General features: G+C 35.1%; 1 long non-coding RNA gene across 1 annotated transcript in view; it reads right to left on the bottom strand.

Annotated features, from left to right (window-relative positions):
* Nucleotides 1-14,511, bottom strand: part of LOC135082247 (uncharacterized) — a 75,397-nt gene that overhangs the window by 8,660 nt on the left and 52,226 nt on the right. The window lies entirely within an intron of this gene.

The raw sequence follows: 14,511 nt of genomic DNA, 5'->3' as shown, positions 1-14,511 counted from the left end.
CCCATATAAGAGAGAAAAAAAAAATGCACGGAAATTCATTGGATATTAGTATGTATCATCTGTGATAGGTTTCGTTTGTGTCCGCTACTTTTCGAAAAGTGGGGCAAAAAGTTCCCAATGTCATTTACAACGTTTTAATCTGTTTATAATGTTTTATCCCAAATAGTTATACAAAGAAACTTTGATTATAAAAGAACTATAATAAACACTTTTATCATTTACATAGTAATATTATTCATAAATTGTTTACAAACTGATTTACAGTGATTTTAAATTGGCTTACCAGAGTAGGCCGCGCGTGTATTGGTGTAAAAAAAGGGGCGCGTGTACTGCAGTGTTAATTAATTAAGACGGTTTGTGCTGTGAAAGGGTGTCTAAATACATCAGAAAAACTAAAGAAAGTGACCAGTGTTACATTTCATAAGTAAGTACTACGATTCGACGCGTATTTTGCTTGAATTTGGCTTTCAAAAATTAAATACGGGAATGATACCAGTAACAAGAAAATTTATTTCCCAATTGTTCGCCGTACAAATACACTTCCTTTTTTATGAAATCGAGACTTTTAAGTCGATTTATCTTATTGTAATTAGGTAGGTACTTTGAATTCAATAAATAAGTAAGTACATGATGCGTTTTGTTTTTGTTAGTTATAAAATAATTAAAAACGTATTAAAAATTTCCCTACTTTCGGGAAAATCGCCTTCACTGTCTACACTCCCCAACAAAATTGACACTAATGACATAAGATTTTTGCCTCACTCTTGACGAAGCGTTTGTATGAAGACTATCCATCTAGGTTTTATTAATCTAAGTATATAGAGTTAAAATACTCATCAATACAAAACGAACGAGCCCAAACTCGATGCATTTAAGTCGTTTTATTATAGAGTTCCTATGGCCACCTTCCAGCTCCATCATCAGATCAGCTCCATGTCATCATAATATTTCATGGTCATCCAAATCACATGTGTTTGCGAAATTTCAGCTTAATCGGTTGCCTGGAAGTGGGTCTTAATTCAGCTTGCAAGATTCCAACCATACAAATATGAGCCAGTCACTGTAATATGACGTCACGCGCATAAAATGGCGGGCCGGCCGCCGCCCGCACTTTTAAAATTCAATATCTTGGAAACTAATTGACGTATCGAAATAATTCTTTCACGTGTATTTTTTATTTTTAACAGAGAATACAGAAAGCTAAAAAACAAAATTAGTGAACATTCTTCATTGCAATGAGGATCATTTCGATTTTTAGCTGTGAATGCAGGTTTATAGGGCTAAGAAATCCTTAATATACAGTCCAAAAATTTTTGTTCTACGACAAAAATTGACGAAGTTATGGCCAAATTACTAAAAAAGTTCACTGACCGCCCGGCGCGGGAACGATGACGTCACTATATCCGATCTGAACGCTGCCGGCGTACTGCGTGGATAGAAAATATTTTTTTCTAGCCAAACTATCAGTTTTAGAGAAAAACTTGTAATGACATTTATTCATCAGAATAAAGTAAGCTATCGATAGGTAATTTTTAAGAATAGAAATTGTGAAAAATATCGCAAAAAATCCATACGCTCATACGATTCAATGGAACGCGGAGACGCGATTGGGGTCTCCGCGGTGGTATATTTGGCGATTTATTCAAATAAAGTGTTCATAAGTGTTGTTAGTCATATCTTCTTCCAAGTAAAATATAAAAATGTATAAGTATTAATTTATTTACTTCTAACAATAAGGTATAGCTGAGGCAGATACACTCTGCCTAGGCTACAAGCAAGACATTGCTATGAAGATCATTTCGATGTACACGCAATACCTACCTGTTATTTAGTTTTTAGGGTTCCGTAGCCAAATGGCAAAAAATGGAACCCTTATAGATTCGTCATGTCTGTCTGTCCGTCCGTCCGTCCGTCTGTCCGTCTGTCACATCCATTTTTTTCCGAAACTATAAGAGCTATACTGTTGAAACTTGGTAAGTAGATGTATTCTGTGAACCGCATTAGGATTTAGATGCAAAAATAAAAAAATAATAAAAAATATTGGGGGCTCCCCATACTTAGAACTGAAACTCAACAATTTTTTTTTCGTCAAACACATACGTGTGGGGTATCTATGGATAGCAATGGATAGGTCTTCAAAAATGATATCGAGGTTTCTAAAATACTTTTTTTCTAAACCGAATAGTTTGCGTGACAGACGCTTCCAAAGTGGAAAAAAGTTGCCCCCCCCCCCCCCTCTAACTTCTAAAATAAGAAAATGAAAAATCTAAAAAAACATAATATGATGTACATTACTATAAAAACTACCAACGAAAATTGTTTTGAACGAGATCTAGTAAGTAGTTTTTTTTAATACCTCGTAAATCGTAAACCGCTTATTACCGCGTAATCTTTCATACAAATAACTTAAATTTGAAAAAAATCATTTTAAATTCATAAATCAATGGTACGGAACCCTTTGTGCGTAAGTCCGACACGCACTTGGCTGGTTTTTCTGAGTTTAACCTACGTACCTACATCTATTCGCCGTTCCCATGGGCGGGCCAGCTGCTGCAGGAAAGGACAGCTGCTGCAGGAAAGGACAGCTGCTCCCTCCTGGAAATTATTTAATCTTAGCCTAGAAGCTGGGTATGACTCCCCCGCCCCCCTCCTCTGCCCAGGTCATAAACTGGGCATGACTTCCCCCTCGGCCAAAAGCTGGGTAAGCCCCCAGTCCATAAGCATAAGCTAGGTATGACTCCCCCTCGGCCAGAAGCTGGGTATGACTTAACCCCCCCCCCCCCCCCCCCCCTAGGCCAGAAACTGGGTATGAATTGCCTCTCCCCCCTCCCACCAAGGCCAGAAGCTGGGTAAGGCTTGCCCCTCCCCCAGGCTAAAAGCTGGGTATTACTTATCCCCCCCCCCCCCCCCTAGGCCAGAAACTGGTTATTAGCACTCATATTTTGTATTATTATTTGAGTATTTCTCAAAAAAAGTGTACATCTTGAAAAAAAAAAGTGTGCTTTGAAACAGTTCAAAAGTTTTATATTTATAAATCATCACACAAAAAAAACACACACACAATTTTGAAGGATGAATATTAATCTTTTAGATAACGAAGAATTATAGCTATAATCCTACTTATTACCAAATATTTAGATATTTTAAAAATAGTCGTTTTTTACCTTTCATACAAAAACCTGTTTGCCACCCTAGCTTTTTCATGTATTTTTGTTTCATAAAATGCGATACGTAACTAAATTATTGTAAATTTATTTGTATTATCGTTCTACAGTAATCGCAGTTTCTGTATCAAATTGATTTTCTATGGGGTGTCATAATGAATTGGCAATTTAAAGCAAAAAAACAAAATGAGTCGCTCTCATTTACTATTTCGTTATTTACTCTTTAGTTACGATTTATTTCTACTTTCCCATGGTTTCTGAACAATTCCGTATTTATTTTACACGGACAACAATAGCTGCACTCCGAATGGCTGTTGGCCTGACGTCTCTCCGCTATTACATCTATCGCGAAAATTAGTGAAAACGTGTGTGTTTTGTGGGATTACTTTTTCGTAACAGGAAGTAAAATCAGCGATTTTATATAGAACGGTAAGTCTTCATTTAACCATTTTTTGTAATACGTGTGGTACGAACATTTAGTAAGCTTTTATATTTGCTGTAACAGCTTTTATCAAAAAAATACTTGTTTCTGATCTCATTTTGTCTAATATTTTGTTACGTTTTTTACGAATTTCGTTACGTTACGAAAAAGTACAACATAAAGCTGAGTGTATACTGTTATTACCTGACTAAGCATAGAAATATTCACTACTTAATTTATTTAAAAAAATATAGAGCGTCAATAACAAAAGGATTGGATACTATCTGCTTTACAGAAGTGCCACCAGCAAAAAATAATCAAATCATTTAGATTACGTTTTTATGTGATTACTTCCTTTGTTTTTTTAGGAATGCCGCCAAAAACCAATGCCGAAAGGCAAAAAGCTCACAGAGAACGACTCAAAATGGATAAACATGATGGAACAAAAATAATTTTATTAAAATAGTATGAATGATTACTCCCTTATTTTATTTCTAACCCCTTAATATTACCCCGTATTTGGGTGCATACTTACAAATATTTCGAATTGAATAAATGAAGAGCATTCACAATATTTCGCCAATGTATAACAAGCCTTATGGCCTTACTATTTCGTTACTACCGTTTCGTTACGTACATTTTTTTTGAGAAATACTCATTTATTTATTATGTATTCAATACAAACAATCATAAAGTTACACTCACCCCAACCACGTCTCCGCATTCCACCGAATCCTATGAAAATGTGGTCTTTGGACCTATGTCCAGTATCGCTATCGATACTTATTTTTCACAATTTTTATTTTTAAAAATTACTGGTCGATGTGTTACTTTATTTTGATGAATAAATGTCATTAAAAGTTTTTTTCTAAAACTGATAGTTTAGCTGGAAAAAAATATTTTCCATCCCAATAGTACGCCGGCTGCGCTCGATTCGGATATAGTGACGTCACGCGGCCCTGCGTACGTTAACTTTTAGCGGCAAAAACGGCCTATGTTTATTACTTAATATCTTCGTAAGTAATGGTCCGATTTGGATAATTCAAAAAGATATATCTTTCTTATGTCTTAAAGATTAACGTAGATACTAGTTTTATTGCATTTTCTACAACAGTACTGATCCTCATTGCAAAACCGATACGAATAACTTTACGACGTGTTTTCTTTCGTGAGCAAGCCAATAACACCTTTTGAGGCAACTAACATTTGAAATCGGCTATGATACTTTTGTAAGTAAAGGTTGCTTGCTGTCATTAAAACCTTATTATTACATAATCGGATACAGCTCAAGGGACAGAGCAGCTGTTAAATACCTACCTACTTAATAAACATACCTACACGAAAACCTTAATTTTCTATACGTAAGACTTTGTAAAATATAGTTAAATGTATACGTACAGAACTAGAACTACCTTTTGTTGAGAAATTACTGTGTGTAATTAAGTTGAGCTTTCTCAGATAACTAGTGACTGTTCAGAAACACCATTATACCTTCCGTCTACAGCAGTGTTAAATAATTAAATGATGTAAATAAACATTCTTAAAGATTTCTGTGTAGTCAATTGCAAGATCGTCTTGCAGAGTCACAGCCTGTGTAGAAATCGCAAGATTGTCTTGTAATGTGACAGCCTTACACGCTTGAACTTTTTGCCGACTGTCATCAGGATTCTACCACAAAATATAACAGAAGGTAAACTCATGTATGTACCTCGCTTTGCATACCTCTCTCGCTCGCACGCTCGGCCGTCGCGCTAGGGTTGTCTTGTCATGTGTTGCGTTTATTTCGTTATGATAGAAAAATGTTACTCTTAATACTATCTATGCAAGAAAGACAATAACAGATATCCACGTATACTTATTTATATTTAGTACGTTATTATAGTAATAGTTTGCAAACAAATACACGAGAAGGAAGTAGTATTTAGTTGAGTGGTTGACACTATTATCCAACTAATATTATAAATGCGAAAGTTTGGATGTCTGGATGTTTGTTGCTCTTTCATGCAAAAACTACTGAACGGATTTTGATGTAACTTTACGTTTATAACCCAGAATAACATATAGGCTATAATTTATGACGATCTGTGACAAACTGAATTTCACGCGGGTGAAGCCGCGGGCAAAAGCTAGTTATCCAATAATTCATAAAACCTCTCTAAAACAATTCGATATTCCTAATAATTGAGTTGGCTTTCAATTTCAATTGAAATTCAAATAAATAACTTACTTACCTCCCCGAACAAACTGGTCATTTTAATGATGAGTTTAAGCAACCAAATACCGGACAATTATAGGTAATACGACTTTTTCTGTTCACTCATTTTCGTCAATTTCGCAAAACAAAATAATATCACAGGCGGTTGACCGGCGCGTGACTCAAGCGAACCACAGCGAACGTGTGGCGAACGTCTGTCGCGCTCGCGCCACGTCGCGCTCGCATTCGTCCAAGACAGTCTTGCTAGAGCGGTGTCTATGTGTGCGTGGCTCGAGCGCGTTTAGTATGGAGTTTGTCTTCTGTTATATTTTGTGATTCTACGCAGTTAATTGCTATCAAAAACAACACATTTCACACGTTGACAAAGGCTTGATTAACCGCTATTAAAGCGACAACTAATGTTTAGTTCTTGATTGATACGTAGCCTTAAATGTTGAGGCGTAAAAGTGATTGTGTTCGGTGAAAAGTGGATCAGGGCAAAAAGCATTGTTATGACGCTATGTCATGTTATTTGATACAATGGTTTCCGTAATATCGGTCCCACGATGAAAACTGTATGCTTCCTTTGGGATGTAAAGTTTTTGTTCTGGAATGATCCAAACTTTAATTTTTTCTTTATGTTTTAGCCATATGGGTAGAGTCACATCAATTAACTAAACGAGTTTGGTTTTGATGGAAAGGCCTTAAAGAAGGAACTATTAGGATTTTAGTAAGAAATTCAAAGTCAGCGTTTGTAGTGTCTCTGGACAGTCAAATTCAAATTTTATTTATTGTGTAGGTAGTTTTCAGGGCACTCATAGCTTGCCCTACCACCTTTATTTATTGTGTAGGTAGTTTTCAGGGCATTCATAGCTTGCCCTACCACCATTTTGGGACAACAAAGTCGTGGTGCTCAGAAGAAGTGGTGGAAGAAACTCAGTAAACTGTAGTTTTTTTAGTAGTAGTAGAAGAACATGATGTCGTGTCCTGCGTGCCCAAACAACTGCACGCAGGAAGATTTAATGAATGCTACTGACAACGCCACTCTTGTAGCGGAGTTTTGGGCTGACACTGTATAGGTTTGTTATCAACACGACAAGAAGGAGTAGTTTTCTTTATTTTCAGTAAATAGGTAGGTACAATCCTTTTACTCGTTGCGCTCTACTCCAATCATATTATGTACTTAATAAATTATACATTATCTACAGGGTGTTAGGTAAATGGGTATATGAGCCGACACAAGCCCATGTTAACATGGGCATATAAATATGGTGAAATCAAAAAATTGATATCTTCGTTTTAATTATTTTTATTTTCATACAAATCGGATTTTATAAAATTTATTTTGTATGAAAATTTAAAAAAAAAAAAAATTATGATATCAAATTTCTGACTTCACCATACCATTTATATGCCCATGTTAACATGGGCTAGTGTCGGCTCATATACCATTACCTAACACCCTGTATACTTATAATAAATCTGTAGAGAGGTCAATTCTGTACATGAAATATATTTTCAAAATAACTATCAGGGGGTGATTAGTGATCGATACTGATGCCAAAAATGCAATCAGTAAAATGTTTGTCTGTCTGTCTGTCTGTCTGTATGTTCCTTATAGAAACAAAAACTACTCGACGGATTTTGACGAAACTTGGTACAATTATTCTTCATACTCCTGGGCAGGTTATAGTATACTTAGGAATTCCCACGGGAAGAGGAATTAGCGGGAAAATCCTTTTGTATGAAAAATCTAAACCGCTTAAGTTAGAAGCTTGAAATTTGGCATGTAGGTAGGTACCTTAGTAAACTTAAAGCTTAGTTACAACAAGGAATTCCCGAAATTCCCACGGGAACGGGAATTAGCGGGAAAATCCTTTTATATGAAAAATCTAAACCGCTTAAGTTAGACGCTTGAAATTTGCCATGCAGGTACATTAGTAAACTTAAAGCTTAGTTACAACAGGATATTGCAAAATTCCCACGGGAACGGGAGTTAGCGGGAAAATACATTTGTATGAAAAAATCTAAACCGCGTAAGATAGATGAAGGGGGTAAAACGGGATCCACGCGTACGAAGTCGCGGGCGGCCGCTAGTACATAATAAGCGTATGGAAAGTTCATTACTATAATTAAATATGTAACAAACAGATACTAAAATTGAAAACCTAATATGAATTTAATTACTGTAAAATAATTCATCAACTTTATTATTTCGTTCTTAATTGATAATAAATAATTGTTTAATAAACCAAATAACTGTTTAATGATCGAATCTAATTAAATTCGAACCTTGAAATTGCTATTTCGAATTTTCTGATACTTTAATTTACCGATTTGGAATCATTCTTCTATAAAAATGGCATTTCAAGTTAAGTAACCACAATCTTATGCCACATATTTTCTTGAGTTCGATAATTACAATTGTCTATAGGTAAACCCAGGTAGGCTTTACTAAACTCACCCACATTTCCCACATAAAGTTAGCGTCACTTTGTGACTTCCAAAGTGGCCAAAAAGTTGACAACACAACCTTACTCCAATTGTAACAAAGACGTGTTGCAAACTTTTTGGCTACTTTGGGTGTCACAAACTATTTGAAGCTGACTGTAAGTGGATGGGAAGAGCACTCTGTATGTCATGTACTAGTATAGTACGTACCTACTATATGTACTTGTACTATGTAGGCGATAAAACAAAGCCCAATGGTAATTTAACTGAAGATTCGAGGGTCGCTAGTTTGAACCATATCAACTACTGGACTATTGTGGTTATCTCACTCTTAACACAAGTTACCTTTTTTTTCAATAAAAAGGAGGATGTTCTTAATTCAATTTTTTTACGGGGTACGGAACTCAAAAAAGGTAAATGTTCTATTGTGCGTTTTTTTTTCAATGCAGCCTTGTAAAGCTGACTCGGTGAGACGGACTCAAATAAACACTTAGGTATAATAAGCCCTAGATTTATGTGAATATATTTTATTTCCTTGGTTATGTAGTGTTTCTGGGTGAGACTAGTCATCATAGATCATATCAAGATAAAAATTAAGGCATCTTAATATTATGTAATTGTACTATTTTGCAACAAAATATAGACTGATGTGCTGCTGTCAGTACAATGGACCAATCACCTAATAAAAGAACATAGCTCTTAAAACAAGAAAATAATTGATTGCATCATCGGCCCTCCATTCCGTTGTGTAATTAAGATGTTCGGCACTTTCACCGTTTAGAAGAGATAGAAACATTTGATCGATTTTAAACCTTATATCAGGCATTTAAGGTTAAAGGCAGTAGAAATCAATCATATTATAAAAGCTTGCTGAATATTTCATATGACGTCATTTTGTTCTAAGTCAATCTGGTTGATTCAAGCCTACAATTTCGTAGCCAAACTAAGGCCCATTTTTTTGATTCGTAGTTAAAATAACCAATAGTCAAATTTGACAGATGTCAAATGACAAGTGGTTAAATATTAGAAAAAAATGTTTTTCTAACAATGGTTAGCTTGACTTTTAGTACATTTTTAACTATTAGTTTACATTTTGTTAATATTTAACCATTAGTGGCAAAATTTAACAATTAGTTATTTTAACTATGAATCAAAAAACTGGGCCTAAGTAACATATGTTAAAAGTAATTTTCTATCTTCATGGTGTTCCAATTGAACCCAAGACGTCTACCTACTTACTAACATCACAATCTAACTTCCAAGGCAAATGCAAATAAGACTACTACTACCGAAAGCTATACAAGAATCAATTTAAAAGAATTAATGGGATATTTCCCATTGTAACTCATTAACTGCTAGAGCAGTTACTGTCGACACGTCATTGTTCTGCGACCTTAGAAGTTTTGCAATACAGAGACAACTGGCCTGCACCACAGATAATATCTTAAGCAGTAGGCCTATGTACCATCGGCAACAGAGTTAACTATTCATTGCCTGTCATGTCGTCTCGTTCTATCGCAAATAATCGCCATTTGATGAGAGCGAGAGCAAAAACGGAAATGGATAGTTAACAGTGTGTCATCATAGTTCGTGACACCCAAAGTAGCCAAAAAGGTTGCAACACGTCTTTGTTACAATATTGGATGGAATAAGGTTGTATTGTCAACTTTTTGGCCACTTTGGGTGTCACGAACTATTTGACGCTGACTGTACCTACCTAAAGTCGTCAGAATAACTTATACCTATGAATAGCTATACCTACCCTACGATCTAGATCGTATTTTCTAGATAATAGAGTAAAACTTTCAATGAACGGTCATTCTGTACATGCCTATTTTATGAATGTATGTATTTATTATTCAGTTGATTAACCAAATTGACATGCAGACATTTAATGGTCAATGTTAATGGCAAAATTGTGCTAAGTCAATGTCATGTTCCAATTTACATTTAATTATGTGGTGGCTGTTAACGAAAGGGCAATTTTATTGATTGTTTTCTTCATCAGTTTTAAAGTCACATAACTTTTACATTATAAAAAACCTCAAATAGATGTGTTGACACCACCAATTAATTGACGTACTTTTTAAAACTGTCAAAACGAGACTCTCCCATAGATTTTGTATGGCAATACAAGGCAGTGACGTTACCTACTATTTTGTCAACTCGATGAAACTACTTTTTTCGATTACAATGCAACCAAAATTCTTAATTTACAGGTAATTTAAAATTAATTAAGTTTTTAAGACCAGAATGAAGTGTCTTGATAAAAAAGGTGTGATTTCGATATTATTGGTAAAATAGTCTATTTGTTAAAATAATTTTAAAAAAAACAGGTAATCGTGCGTGACGTACCTACATAAATTTTAATTTTTTTTTGGACTAATCCAATTAAAAGTCCGTAAACATATAACTGTGTTGACATATTATTTACTTCCAATTATGATTTAATACACAGAATGATACCAACAAAAACTAACAGGCCTGCAATGAAATAGAAATTTTATAATTATTTATGACAGTTATAAAATTTCTATTAAATTAGCTTCCTAATGTAATGTAATAGTGGTAAAATACTCGAGTGAAACTCCGATGTAATCAACATAAAACACACACGTTTGAATTAGTGCAATTCCTGCTGTGGGTTTTTATATTTCAGTAACATAATTATGATTGGAGGATTGTAGGCCCGTACAAGTAACGCCTGTATTCACAAACGATGCTTGCTTAAATGAAACAGGAAATCGAACGCACAGCGTTGAATCTATTCAACGCTGCGCGTAGCAATAGATCTCTAGCTCTGTGATTGGTTCGTGTGTCACCCTATGTGTCCACGCGCACTGTGAGACCTCATAGTAATACTATTTGTGAATACGGGCGTAAAAGTCTACATTTAACATTATAATATGAACTTAAGCCCAATCATTGTTCTATTTTTTTACCGTTTTAAGTCGCATCTGAAACTCCATGTAGGGTAGACCGGGGACAATAGTACCATTTTTTGGAAATTGTTCAATATTGAGAAATCTAATGAAATATAACTTATTCTGTTAGGATGCTGTAAAAACTAGACTCTTAAGCTACAAATTTAAGCATGCAGAGTTGAACTATTCTTTCGAATACTTAATGAAAAACCAATTTGAACTGAACGATGTCTCATGTTACAATTGACCCCTACAACGGGTCAATTGTACCAATAATATATGAGGCAATAAAAGTAGTTATGTTTATCTAATCATCACCTTTATTGGTATTCTGTACTCTTAATCTCCTACAATCATCAGTATTTATTAATTAAGATCGAAAATATTTAGGAACAAGTATGAAAAATCAACACTTAAGTTTAAAAACAAAACAATAACATTCCTTCCATAAAAACGAAAAAACTAACTGTTTCTACATAATATGCCATCTATTTGGCTCGGATATTGCTTCTGAAACAACAATAAGCATAATAACAATGATAGAAATATCAAAATTGAAAAATCTATTTTTGTATGAGGGTACAATTGACCCCTGGTACAATTGACCCTGATTATTTATATCTACTACTGCTTCGACCTTTCAAGATTTTTTCATAAGCCTGTTCATGAAGGAATAGATCCGTTGATCCGCGATCCGTACTTTTGACTCTACGCCGAGGCATCTAAAACAAAACGTTCAAATACTTAGTTACTTACTGAATTAAGCTAAAATGTACATATTCAGAAGGGTTTAATGCCTGGTAGGTATGCCTAAAATTGTAAAAATAATAACCACGTGAATGTTTTATAATAACTTATTTTATTATAACCAATTTAAAATATTATGTAGTAAGTATAAAATAAGGTTCCGGGGGTTAATTGTACCACGGGGTTGATTGTACCGCTACAATTGACCCCATGGAGACTGGTACAATTGTTCCAAGTAGGTAGTCAAGAGAACTTCACCTCAAATTCAGTCATTTTCACAGTGAATGCCAATTATTCGCTGTCGATACAAAGTTTAGAGCCTGGATAAACTATTGACAACAATACCTTGTAACAAATATCATATTAGGCAACTTATGGGCTCATATATTTGACGTAAAAACTTACTGCGGCTGGGCAAAAAACAAAAATCCTTCCTGTACATCTTCGTTTCTCAGCGCAAGCGCCGCCGACTGGTGAGCGGATGGAAACACAAAAAGCGCATATTCTGACGCTATGCACACTACCTAACGTCGCTTGTATGAAGAAATATCGCCGATGGTACTATTGACCCGTGGTACTATTGTACCCGGTCTACCCTATGTATAAATAACATGAAAAAAAAATGTGATTGGTCTAATAAAGTCAACAACTGAAATCTATACTTGTTTCAGTTTTTTCAGAGTGAGTGGTTCCAACAGAGTAGAATAGGAACATCCACCCTTTCAGTGGATGTTGAAAAGGCGACTAAGGGAAAAATATGGCTTCCCCATTCCCTAACCGACTGACCAGTGTGGGGAGTGAGGTCAAATCTTCCATTTGACACTTTCAAAGTTAAAGAGGGTCGTGCTCCTGTAGTGAAGACTAAATGGCCAGATTAAAGTATGATTGAGTTTCAACCTCATTAGAGAATACAAGCCTTTTTGATGACCATTATTTAGCTAAGCATTTCTAGCTAAAAAAGAACAAACCATGCCTAATTTTGCAACTGACAAGCTAATGAAGATTGCTCTCATTGTCCGAGCGTTTGTTAACAATGAAGCGCAAACAATACTGCAAGTATACAATATGCAAGAATACGAAATAAAAGCTTGCTTACACGTAGTTACATCAAGGTAAACATTGGGGCTTCTTATTGCTAAGTACCTAATAGAGGCGAATTTGGAATAAAAATTTAAAGTTTTTTATGTGCTGTCGTCTGTACACCAGGGAACGGGGCCAAGCGGTCAGTCAGTTCTCATACGATCCTAATACAAAGATCTTAATTACTTATATTACTTTAAATTTCCTTGGCTTATTCGGACGACTTTTACTCGCCGTTTTCACCCGAGGCGGCAATTAAAACAGCGATTATTTTAACAGTCCACGATACTGTTTCATTGATAAGTTCTGGTGCTGGGTATTTTTGGGAGCGTTTGAAAGTAACAGTTTTAGTTTTTTTTTTTGTTAAAAATAGCTCGTAACATTCAGTAATCACCTGATTATAATAATGAGGCGTATAAGATTGAATCAACCTTCTCTTAATTTTAAGCCTGTGATACTCTTACTCAGATGGCTTAGCGACCCACCAAAGTGTCACTTGGCCAGTGTTGCCTACCATTGTTATAAATACGTCATATCGATATACTTTTTATTTGTTAATCCTTAATGGTATACCTGACGTAGTTGACGATGATAATTTGACGTAGTAGATTACGTTGTAACCTAGCCTAGTTAGTTTGTAATCTCATGCGTTATATTAAACTGACGAACTGAATTTCACATTGACATATTTACACTAGAAACTTAACCTGTCGTTTAAACACTTACACCAAAAATAACAGTAAAAAAAATACGCTTTCCCAACATTCGCAATCTAAAAACAAAACTAGACCAGTGGGCATTCACTTTATGGGAAACAAAGTACATGACATTTGCGGACACATACTGTATTTGACAAATGACATTCAATCTCGCTGATGATGATGACGACTCTACATTAACACGGTTGTTTGACAAATTCAGGTTTGCCGAAGAAAATTGTGAAATATTAATATTGTCCTAAAGATTTCAACGTCAAAATACTTCGTGACACCCAAAGTAAACAAAAAGTCGCAACATGTCTGTTCATGAACTATTTGATGCTGACTGTACCATGAAAGTAAATTGCTTAATGCACGTAAAGAAATAGCAGAACATAGTATGATAACCTAGCTTGCACTTGCGTTTCATCTTATAGTGTTCGTACTCATGACCATTGACATTTAATTTTGTTAGTTTTATGATTCGCCAAAGATGTAAAAGCTTGAAATGAACAAACACCTAAAACTGGCTTCTAAGAGCAAAACCATTTTTTTCATAGGATATTTATAGGAAGATTGATTTACCATTAAATAAATTGGGTCATTCAATTCACTTAAAAACGTTATTGTTGAATAAAATCTCCGTATTATCTAGCACACTCAATTTACCAAACAGTCATTAGGACGGTTCAGCTAATCGCATATACTCCAGAAACAAAAACGAATCGGTGTCAACCGGCAGACGAGTTAACGTAAAATGTGCGCGCGCGTCGCGACCTCGCACCGTTAGTTCCTACCGTTACCCACAGTTATGCAACGATTGTAACCTTGC

Source organism: Ostrinia nubilalis, chromosome 21 (assembly GCF_963855985.1).
Source record: "Ostrinia nubilalis chromosome 21, ilOstNubi1.1, whole genome shotgun sequence".
Classification (NCBI taxonomy): domain Eukaryota; kingdom Metazoa; phylum Arthropoda; class Insecta; order Lepidoptera; family Crambidae; genus Ostrinia; species Ostrinia nubilalis.
The sequence above is the reverse complement of the archived record's forward strand: the minus strand, read 5'-3'. Positions and strand labels throughout refer to the sequence as shown.